The following is a 12,879-nucleotide window of genomic DNA, read 5'->3' on the forward strand; positions in this document are numbered from 1 at the left end:
AAATTGAACTTTATTTACATTCAGCAGACAGTAAAGTTAGATTCATAACCTATTTTGAGCACATATGGAACCTCTAAAGCAGATCTGTGAGTCAGGACTCAAAAATGGTGTTTAGGGTAGGTCACCAAAAATGGTGTTTAGGGTAGGTCACCAGAAAAAACTCTTCATACAAAGTAGCATTTTTTTTTCAACAATATGTTTTATTGAAAGTTTTATTTTACAGAAAGCAGTTGCCTTACAAAAAAGAAAGAAAAATGAGAAAATAAGTCTAAACATACAAAAGTAACAATAACAAATTGCTGGTTTGACAATTAAAATATAATACTTAGGAATATTGTTACATCTAATTTATACGTGGGTCCCTAAATAGTAATACATTTGCAAAGTAAGTCAGACATACAGAGTTCATATGCTGAGGGATTTATTTGTTATGTTTATAGTGAAAGTAAATCATGCGTCTAGGGTACCAGCATACATAGTAGCATTTAAAGGAAAACTATACCCCCCAAACAATGTAGGTCTCTATTAAAAGATACTGAGTAAAACAGCTCATGTGTAAAACCCTGCTTCATGTAAATGAACCATTATCATAATAATATACTTTTTTAGTAGTATGTGCCACTGGGTAATCATAAATAGAAAATTGCCATTTTAAAAAATAAGGGCCGCCCCCTGAGATCGTAAGATTCACTGTGTACACATACAAACCACATGTCACATGAGCCAATTAACAGACAGAGTTCTGCCTTTTGCTTCCTCACTTCTTCCTGTTACAGTTAGTGTTGTAGTATTTCTGGTCAGGTGATCTCTGAGGCAGCACAGATAGAGTCACGAAATGGTGGTTCAAGGCAAGAGATGTAAAAGGGCAATATTTATGTTAATATATATTCCAGTTTGGTAAGATTCTTTAATATGTCATTCAATTTGATATAAACTATCTGTTGCTTAAGTATTCATTTTGGGGGTATAGTTTTCCTTTAAGTAAATTATTATGAATGAGTTTATGGGTCACAAGCCTAATTCCCAAAAATAATATGGGTCCCAAAAGTAAACATTAAGAAAATCTGCCCCTGAGTCAATCAATGTACTTTTCTTCCCAATGATGGATGGCGCAGCCTAGACAAGATAGGTAGTATTTCACAGTACTGACTATAAATATTAAAATTATATAGTAAGTTAGATATTAAATATTTCTGTTCCAAACCCTTAACATCATTATCAGGAAGGTTGCTGGATAAACTACTGCTGGTTATAATTAAACATAACTACGTTTGCCCCTTTTTTGCTTAAAAGGCATATTCCTTCTTTATAGTAAAAGTATATCTTCTTTATGGCCCCTTTATTCTAAGGAAATCAGTATGTCAAGCATTGACTTGTTAGATACATAGTAAGTTAGGTTGAAAAAAGACACATGTCCATCAAGTTCAACCTTTTGACCTTTTGCCAGTTGATCCAGAGGAAGGCAAAAAAAACCATCTGAAGCCTCTCCAGAGGGGAAAAAATTCCTTCCTGACTCCAAATTGGCAATCGGATTAGTCCCTGGATCAACTTGTACTATAAGCTATCTCCCATAACCCTTTACTCCCTCACTTGCCAAAAAGCCATCCAACCCCTTCTAATGTATCTAATGTGTCAGCCTGTACAACTGATTCAGGGAGAGAATTCCACATCTTCACAGCTCTCACTGTAAATATTTAGGAGGAACCTCTTTTCTTCTAAACTGAATGGGTGACCTTGTGTCAGCTGAATAGACCTACTGGTAAATAAAGCATTAGAGAGATTATTATATGATCCCCTTATATATTTATAAATAGTTATCATATCTCCCCTTAAACACCTCTTCTCCAGCGTGAACATCGCCAATTTGGCCAGTCTTTCCTCATAGCTAAGATTTTCCATACATTTTACTAGCTTAGTTGCCCATCTCTGCACCCTCTCTAATACAATAATGTCCTGTTTGAGTGATGGAGACCAAAACTGTACGGCATATTCTAGATGGGGCCTTACCAGTGCTCTATAAAGTAGAAGAATGACCGCTTCCTGCCATGAATCAATGCCCCTTTTAATACAGCTCAAGACCTTATTTGCCCTTGATGTTGCCGAATGGCATTGCTTGCTACAGCCAAGTTTATCATGTACAAGGACTCCAAGATCCTTTTCCATAATGGGTTTGCCTAGTGCAGTCCCATTAAGGGTATAAGTGGCTTGGATATTTTTACATCCCAGGTGCATGACTTTACATTTATCAACATTGAATCTCATTTGCCACTTAGCTGCTCAGATTGCCAGTTTGTCAAGATCGTGTTGCAAGGATGCCACATCCTGGATGGAATTAATTGGGCTGGATAATTTTGTGTCATCTGCAAACACTGATACATTACTTACAATACCCTCCCCTAAGTCATTAATGAACAAGTTAAATAAAAGTGGATCCAATACCGAGCCCAATACCAAATCTTTCCGTGTCAGTTGTGTATCCCACTAGGTGCAATGTCACATATGTTACAGCCATTTGAAGATTTATGTTTGCTCAACTAAACTCCAAGTAAATAATATTGCACATTACCCAAGATGGAAAAGGGAATGGACTGATATAATAACAACAATTGCAAGCAATAATATATTCCCAAATAGTATCTCTTACTATCCCACCTAAAATGTTGCCTATTACTGATGTAAAGCTTATTAGTGTGTAATTTCAAATGCTAGGCATAGGCAAGATTGCACCCAAAGGGGGTTATACACCTTGTACTTAACCTGGCACATTGCAAGAGAACCCTGCATCATAAGCTCTAGTTGCACCTATCTGGTGGCACTATGTGCAGAGACGGTGCAAGGGGCTCCTTGGTTAATGGCTGAATTCAGCAAATAATAAGTAAACTATGTGCCTTGAAACAAAATGTGAAACGTCTAGTGCTCATGGAATCAAGTGGTAATGGGCATGCTTGTGAACTCCCACGGGATACCCCTAACATTGCAGTTACAACTGTCTGATTGTTAACAATCAATACTGGCACTTTGCACCTTTGAGTAAATTATGCCCAGTACTGTTATGCAACCATGGGAGCAGCATCTATAGCTGCAGAGGGCTGGTAAAAGGGCAAGAAGAGAAGGACCCACTAAGGACTTGGGTGAAGAAATATTTTTCCAATAAGGTTAATCTACAGATCCTCTAGTTTTGATCCTGTTTTTAATATGAGCCTTGACCAATTATTTGGCATCAGTCCTAATAGATCTATTCTATATATAAAATCTGATTCTTTATCAATCTTTTCCTAAACTCCCTAAGCACCCATGGGTGAACTCGACCAGGGTTTCATGCCCCTGTGCAAATTTAGATTAAAGAAATATTCTATATTCATACAAGGGAAGTCCTATGCTTACTCTGTTCAGGGGGCAATAAACAGAAGAATAGTCATGCTAGTTAAAATGGTATATTTTCTGGATTAAAAATGGTGTTATGTAGTACAGAGGCATAGAATGCCCAAGTCCATTAGCCCACAGTAGCCATAATTTTCCAAGGACATAATAAGGCTAATTGGATTCTAGGGTTCCCTGAATGAGGCAAACTGCCCATTTAAAATAGTATCTCCTATTTCAGTTCCAGGTCACTTACAAGTAGGGATGCACCGAATCCAGGATTCGGTTCGGGATTCGGCCAGGATTCGGCCATTTTCAAAAGGATTTGGATTCGGCCGAATCCTTTTGTCCGGCTGAACCGAATCCGAAACGGGGCGGAGAGGGAAATAGTGTGACTTTTTGTTACAAAACAAGGAAGTAAAATATGTTTTCCTCTTCCCACCCCTAATTTGCATATGCAAATTAGGATTCAGTTCGGTATTCGGCCGAATCCTTCGTGAAGGATTCGGGGGTTCAGCCGAATCCAAAATAGTGGATTCGGTGCATCCCTATTTACAAGTAAGGAGAAAGGTCCAATTTAGCAAATGTTTCCCTTTGCTCATTACCAGTTCATTATGGTTATACAAGTATGTGACCTGTTATCCAGAATGCTGGGGACCTGGAATTTTCCAGATAAGGGATTATTACATAATTTGTCTCCATCCAATAAATCAACTAAAAAAATGTAAACATGAATTAAACCCCATAGGATTGTTTTGCCTCCAATAAGCATTAATTATATATTGGTTGGGGCCAAGTGCAAGGTACTGTTTTATTATTAAAGAGAAAAAGGAAATAATTTTTAAATATTTGAATTATTTGATAAATTACAGGAAAATCTTGACCTGCAGAAAAAACATTTTTTAATCAAGGGGATTGAGTATTGCTTGATCTATAGTAAATCTGCCCCTAATTGTCCTGAGTTCCCTATTTCATATGCTGAGGGATTTCCCTATTTCCTTTCCGACAACTGGCCAGATTCAATTCTGTGAGAAAAAGTTAACTCATAGTTTATCACATGAAAACTCATGGACGTGATTTAATTCAAGGAGAAAAAACATTCCTCCTAATTCAGATCCAGTTTTTTTCCCATAGACTTAAAGTTTTCAAGTTGATAAACAGTGAGATAAGTTTTTCTGAATTGAATTGCATCTCAAATTGAATCTCGTCCATGAGTTTTCATGTGATAAACCTTTTTCTAACTGAATTGAATCTGGTCCAACATTTCCTATTACTTACAGTACTTCTGACTTATCCTTTGGCCCTTACACACATTTCACTCTCTATACTACCCACTAAATAGTGACTGAATAGTGACTACTGCTCTTTATGCCCATAGAATTCATAGAATTTACCTCCTTCTCCCGAAGCATACCAATGTTTTTATTATATTTTAATCTTCTCTTTTCCAAGGCTAGGTTTCAACATAATTTTTATTTTGCCTGAACTCATCTGCATTTTATTTTTGGTGTCCTGATCTATAGCAATAAGCTCTATAGTTCTGTATAGTAAATTTTGAACTAACTAGAACCTCTTATATACTTAAGGTATGGTGGCCTATACAATGATCTCCTTTTATAAGCCTTTTCTTATTTGCACCATATTTTTATATAGCAATTATTATATTTAGCACTGTCTGTATATATATATATATATATATATATATATATATATATATATATATATATATATATATATATAATTGTGTGAGAGTGGGCCCACGCATACACACACACACACATATATAAATATAGTGAATAAATAAAATAAATATAAGGATATACAGGTCATGGAACTCCGAAGTTACTTCTAATATCCTCATATTTTCCAACAAAGGGTACTTTATTTATTATAATACACAAGTTTTAGTGAATCATGGGACAAAAATTACATCACTACTCACCGTTTATAACTGATGACATCACTACTCACTGTTTATAAGGATATAATATACAGGATATTCATGGCTTTTGTGTATTATATATCTATATACTGTACCTTGACAAAGGTCTTAAGGAAGACCGAAACGTTGGCATAATAAATAAACGTTATCTCTTTTCACCATATTTTAAAGTCCTGTGAGTGCCTTGCTTTACATGATATTCTATATGACTTGGATGTGCATCCAGGTATTTTCTCCAATAAGTGAGTGCAGCTATTTTTCCTTTTCAGAGGTTTCAGAGGTTTTTTGCCTTCCTTGCGATTAAACAGCCCCATGTGGTAGGGTTAACAGATCTGCCAAGGACACAAATAGAAGGAGCGTTTATACTGTTTCTATATGTGCCCTCTGATTTCCCAGTGATCTGGTAACCTTATTGTGAGCATCCCATTCACATAAATACTATTCTTAATAAAGTAATTGCCTGTGTCATTATTTATAGGCTCTGGAGACAGAGGAATAAAGTTATACTTATACTGAATGCACCGAAACACAGGAAGAAGAAGGCCAAGACTGGATGAAAGGAAGAATAAAGAAATAATAACATGCGTAATTAACCCTAATTTCAGGGTCTGTGTATAAACAATATTAAAGCAGGTTAAGTAGGTTATTCCATGTAAGTGTATAGTTTCATTATGTCAGTGAATTTCAGGGGCATGTTAAATTATTATATATTATTATATATTTCTTTCTGTATGCAGGACAGTACCCAAAATGCATGAAGCCCAATGCAAAGACTTTCCTACAAAAGGAAGCTGCAATAGATTCTACATTTTATGATGTTACTTTAGAGGTTTATGGGGCATGCTTAATGCAACTCCTTTATGTACCATTTTATGTACAATGTGTCAGATTCATGGGTGATGTGGGGTCAGGGCTGCAGCAGATGGAATATATAAGAGCATCACTTTCTGTACTGTAACTCACGAAAGTTTGTACAAAAAGTATAATTTGTATTTATCCTATTGGCGGAGGTCTGTGAAAGCAGCCATATTCCAGAGACTGAAGTGCACAATTTGTTATTATATGGCAGGATAACTGATGAAGTTTCATCTTCTGTCTTGCGATAGGGAGTGAAGGAATAATTTCTCATTGTGTTTAATTGGTAGGAGGATGTTTCCCCACGTTGCCTATTGAACCCATTTCCCCAATGCATGGCTGGTGGCCAGTGTCAGCTATGACTCTAGATAAGAAACACAAAAAGGAGTTATTCCATGAGAAGGTATTCATGTTGATGGCCATCCTACCGGAAGCTATAAATAGTAAAGCTTCTTGCAATGTCATTGCAGACTTTGCAGAGGTTAATGCCCCCACCCAACACTGCAGATAACATTTCATTGCCATAAATGATGCACATTGCCGTTGAAGGTGAAGATGAGATGACATCCTGTGGGCAGGATTCTTTGTGAAGGCAACTAGAGCCTGCTGGAAGGTTCCACAGCAGCCAAGAAACTAGAGAAATTCAGGGCTAGCATGCCATCTGTTATCCTTGTAAGACTTATCCCAAAAAGCACAATACGGCTTAACCATTTATTTTTTACTATTGTCTCTACTGGAATAGAAGAGAACCTAGAACAATAGCATGCTTTTACTTACCCTAAATGTATCCCTAAATGTGTTTAAGGTGTAGTTCACTTTAAATGAACTTTTAGTATGAAGTGGAGAGTACTATTCTGAGACATTTTGCAATCGGTTTTCCTTTCCTATTATATGTGGTTTTTGAGATTTAGCTTTTTATTCAGCAGCTCTCCAGTTTGCTATTTCAGCAATCTGGTTGCTATGGTCCGAATTACCATACTGACCATGCACTGGTTTGAATGAAAGACTGGAATATGAAAGTAGCAATAATAATACGTTTGTAGCCTTACAGAGCATTTGTTTTTTTACATGGGTCAGCGACCCCCATTTGAAAGTTGGAAAGAGTCAGTAAAGAATAATTCAAAAACTATAATAAACAATTAACTAACTAAAGGCAAATCGTTTTGCTTGGTTACCCTGCCCTCCCCTTACATCTATTCTAAGGTTTGGGAGGGTTTGCTGGGGTCAGGATTGGTGTTCAGCTAGGGAGTGAGCCCTTATGGTCTAACATTTTTGTAAACAGAAACTTCTGCTCTTGTATGTGCTCTATTAGAACACATTCATTCTACAGGGGTCCCCAGGCAGCTTGCTTTAGTATAAAAATAACAATTTAAATATGTTGCATACTGTGTACTAGCTGTTTTTGGTGGCTTTAAACTACAGTGACATAGTTGTAAGGAAGTTATATTATGTACCTTGGTGCAGGTGGTTTATTGAATAATATCAGCTATAGGGGATTGGGGAGACAGAGGAGGTTAATGCAAACAAAAAATAACAGATAAAGAGAATCAGATATAGGGAATTAACCCCATAACTAATGAAAAGGGTGGAAGGAATATAAAGGGAGAGAAGGGAAGAAGAACAGAATGCCACAAGACAACAGGAAGAATACTCTGGAAGTGAAAGTGAATTGTACATACTGTTTTCATTTATATAGCACTGCACATGTAAACAGTGCTTAACACAAACAGGGTATAGTTATTCTAAATGTAATCTGAAAAACAGTTAAACAGTGAGCAGGGGCGGAACTACCGGGGGAGCAGGGGGTGCGAGCGGGCCAGGGTCCGCACCCCCTCAGGGCCCCCCGGCAGTCCGTGCGCTTCGTTCCGGGTGTACGGAGGGGGGCCGGGGCCCGGCTGGGCGTCCTGCTCCAGGGCCCGCCCCCTCTAGTTCTGTTTCTGACAGTGAGAAAAAGTATTTAAGTGCTAGGAGTTGCAATACACAGTTGGGGTCTCTGGAGTCTCTGCCCTGAAGAGCTTACACTATTAGCAAGAGGAGACAGATATAAACAAAATTGGGGATGGGGATGGAACAAGTGCATAGGTGTGTGTGGGGGGGGGGCTGTTGCTGCAGAGAAAGGCTAATGTTTCCTTAAGAAAGTGATTCCTAAGGAGCGTAGAGAATAGAATTGGTTTCCTGATGCTAGATGGTAGCGCATCCTAGAGGCATGGTGCAAGCAGTGCCCAACTCAGAGCTTTTGATAAACTGTATGGTCATAAATTATCCTGAGCTCAGCACAGGACCGACAGTATATGTGATGAAAGCAGATACATAGAAGAAACAAAAGAATGCAGAGCCCTGAAAGACTAGATAAGAATTTCATAATTAATGCTCCTCTTGACCAGGAGCCAGGAGAGAGAATTTCGTAGAGAGGTGGTGGGGTGAGGTTTAGATGTATAGGTATGGGATCTGTTATTCAGAAAGTTCCAAATTTCAGGAAGACCATCTCCCATAGACTCTATTTTAATCAAATATTTTAAAAAAATCAAAAGGATTACCTTTATCTCTGCAATAATAAAACAGTACCTTGTACTTGATCCCAACTAAGTATATAGTATAATTGATCCTTATCAGAGGCAAAACAATCCTATTTACACGGTTTGTGTAACGTTTAAAATATTTTTTTAGCAGACTTAAGGTATGAAGATCCAAATTATGGAACATCCGCTTATCCGGAAAACCCCAGGTCCTGATCATTCTGGATAACAGGTCCCATATCTGTAGTAAAAAATGGATTGAAGAGTGAAAAGAGAAGGAGACCAACTTTTCCACCTTTGTCCTCTGTGTGTTGGTTAATGAAAGCCCCCCGGAGAATATAAACAAAGAATCTGAGTATACAATGAAACTATAGGAGAAAAGGGTATTGCAAGGGTGAATTGATTGTGCAACATTTTGGCACAGAGCACAATATTTTTGCTTCATTGGCCCTTTAATTGCAGTGCAGAAGCTCATGACGTATGATGGGATTAAGTCAGTGATGGGGATATGATATAAGTATATGATATATACTTCAAGTTCAGGCCCCCTTTCCTACTTGGAATGTGTCAATATTCAAAATGGCTGTAGCTTAGGTTTACTATCTGGCGGCCTGTCTACAGTGTAATCCTCATACGGGCATTGCCTGCAGACGTTTCTGTGTCTGGGTTAACCAAATGGTGCCACAACACAATTTCCTCCTATTTCTCCTATATGACTTATTGTTTAAGATAACGGTTAACATTTTCATTCCACCAATATTTAAAGCAAACGTTATCAACATGGATCTGTCCTACTCACTATTGTATGTAAAACAACTTCTCTGTAGTTTCCTACTTCAAACAGGAGAGGTCACTAAAAGAACAGGATCAGACTGATAAAGCCACACAGTGTAAAGGTGGCCATAGACGCACAGATAATATCGTACGAAGCGAATTTTCGTCCGATATTCGTTGCGTGTATGGTGGAAAAAGAGCCGACCGATATCGGCAGAAGACTTGGATATCGGTCGGCTCGTCGATCGGGCTGGATGGAAAATTTTGATCGGGTGCCTTTGAACTGACCCAAACATCGGCCATTGTTAGTGCTGAATCGTCAGATACAGGTAGAATTCTATTGTTTCTTCCCGTATATCTACCTGTATACCTGACGATTCAGCTGTACACGTGTGTATTGAAACGAACGATCTTTCTTGGAAAGATCTTTTCCAAGAAAGATCGTAATTGTTACGTCTATGGCCACCTTAACAGAACTGTCTGTCAGATATTATAATCTAACTCTCCGATTACTAAAAAAGAAGCAAAGGATCAGATAATCGAATTAAACAAACAAGAAACTTACTTTATGTAACATCAGACATATTTTCATTACAATGACCACGGAGAAGGGGTCAGGGCTTGTCACGTTCCAGGCATAGCAAAGGATAATTATACACCAACATTTATCTCAGACCAGACGACAGCTCAGGAATAGAGAATGCATAAAATTCCTTATAAAAAGTTTAACATATTTGAAGAATCCCACAGGAGTTAATAGTGAAGAGCAAGGGTGGTGCTAATTCCCTGCCGCAAGTTATATTTCACTTTATGATAAATATGCCCCATTGATGTAAGGGAACCCTGGTATTGCTGTCACCCTGCAGTTGTCAGGAATTTCAGGGTTCTTTAAATGGGGTGTATTAATAGCCATGACTGATTTGCAGCAAGTGAATGGACAGTATTATGAAATGGGCTCATCTCCTTTGAGTTAACTTTTAGTATGATGTAGAGAGTGATATTCTGAGATAATTTGCAACTTGTTTTCATTTTTTATTAATTGTGGTTTTTGAATTATTTAGCTTTTTATTCAGCAGCTCTCCTGTTTGCAATGGCAGCAATCTGGTTGCTAGGGTCCAAATTACCCTAGCCACCATGTATTGATTTGAATAAGAGACCGAAATATTGATTGAAAATGTTTTTATTGTTTTCCAAGTTAAACAAGAAGGAATTTCAACAAAAGAACAATGAGGCACACCAAAACAACTTGTAGCAAAAATGCCTAAGAAAAGGAAAATAAAATTAGTTGTTCAACAGATTAAAATAAGTAAATTAAAACCTAATCTTATAACCAAGCAACCAAACTAACAAACCACCAAGCAGCGCACAGTGAATGTTACTAAGTCTTTACATTATAACAGCATAAAGCAAGGGCTGTAAACAAAGAAAATATATAAACATATCCACTGAACCAGCAAAGATTAGCTTATAAATGTATCAAGCCCAATGTGCATGTTTTGAAGCTAGAGTCAATTTGCTCCCAGAATAAGTTTCAGTAAATGACTGTTTGAGATGTGGTTCTGCTGATTTAATCCTTATTGCTTCTTGCCAGCAGTTGGTTTAGGAGAGATAGAATGTCTGCCAGTGAAGCAATGGACTCGGACAACCAATTAAAAACAGAAGTTTCTTAGTAGCAGCTGTAAGAGACCAAAATATGAATAGAAGAGGACCTGAATAGAAAGATGAGTCATAAAAAGAATCAATAACAAAACATTTGTAGCCTTACAAAGCATTCGTTTTTAGATGGAGTCAGTGACAACCCTTTGAAAACTGGAAAGAGTCCAAAGAAAAAGGCAAATAATTAAAAAAACATAAAAAGAATAAATAATGAAGAACAATTGAAAAGTTGCTTAGAATTTGCCATTCTATAACATACTTAAAGTTAACTTAAAGGTGAACCACCCCTTTAATGAACAGAAGAAGTGAACCATTTGTTGAATGGAAAACTCTAACTTTTACCCATTCGTAAAGTGGGCAAATGTTTCGGTGGTGGAAGCTAATCTCACATTTTGATAAATTGGCCCTTGTGGGTTTATTTATCAGAAACCAACTTTGTGAGTTTTTTTCTGCTTTGAATAAGCTCACAAAAAAGAAACCTGAAAATTTTTGCTTATTTACTGAAAAATCTGCATATAAAAAACTCACTTGAAGAATATAATGTGAAAATAACTTGATTACCTCGAATTTGTAAGTTTAAAAGCTCAAAAAAAAATTGAAAACCTCATAAAACTCGAATTAAAAAAAAAAATGCATTGAATCATGCCTGGGACAACTCCCATTGACTTCTACATGAACCTGCAAGCTCTTAGATGCTGAAGTTTTACATTTGAGTTTTTGTGCTTTAATAAATAACAGATGTTTGAGTTTTTGAAAATAAATAGTTTTTTTAAAAATAAAATTTGAATTTGTGGGTTTTTGCGCAAAAAAAAATCAAATTGTTGTCAAAGATTATGCTCAAACTTTGATGAAAAAACAGTGCATTATCAGTAAAAGTGGCCATAGACGCACCGATAATATCATACAAAACTAATTTTCGTACAATATTCAGTGCGTGTAAGGTGTGAGACAAGCTGACTGATATCGGCAGAAGACTTGGATATCAGTCGGCTCGTCAATCGGTCTGGCCAGTCTGGCCAGAAAATCATTAGCCATCATTAGTTATGAATCGTCAGATACAGGTAGAATTCTATTGTTTCTACCTGTAATTCTGACAATTCAGCTCTACATGTGTGTATTGAACAGAACAATCTTTCTTGGAAAGATATTTTCCAGGAAAGATCATAATTGTAACATCAATGGCCGTTTGTAAAAGTATGTTTTAACTTAAATTGTGCTCACGCTTTGCTTGTGCCCTTCCATGTGACCAACAGACTGGGCAAATGAAGCAGTGGGTGTCCAACTTACCCATTGAAGTTAATGGAAGAAACAAAAACTATACATGTGGCATTTGCCTATTGTTTCTTTTCCCTGCTACCACTTACATTTTACATACTGTTCCCTGGCCTTAGTCCAGATAGCACAGCATGTTATAGGATCTTTGGGATATGGACATAGTAATGAGCGAATCTGACCCATTTTGGCAAAAATTCACAAAACCCCGAAGTCTACGCACAAGCAATTTGTTTTACCTTTTGTAATCTATGGGCGTCATTTTGTTGGCGAACCTTGCCGAAAACGTTGCTCATCACTAAGTACCAGTTCTTATAGTTTTATGGTTAATGTCACATGTTTGCTCTGATGCTGTCACAGAGCAGATTTTGGCCAAAAATGTAAATGTGTGCATTTTCAGGCTGAAATCTTTCCTGTGGGATGCTGTGCCTTTAAAGTGTGTAACAGGGTGAATTAAAATACAAAAGAGCCATGAATATCCTGTAAATTATATCCTTATAAACG

The sequence above is a fragment of the Xenopus laevis genome, chromosome 8L (genome assembly GCF_017654675.1).
Source record: "Xenopus laevis strain J_2021 chromosome 8L, Xenopus_laevis_v10.1, whole genome shotgun sequence".
NCBI lineage: Eukaryota > Metazoa > Chordata > Amphibia > Anura > Pipidae > Xenopus > Xenopus laevis.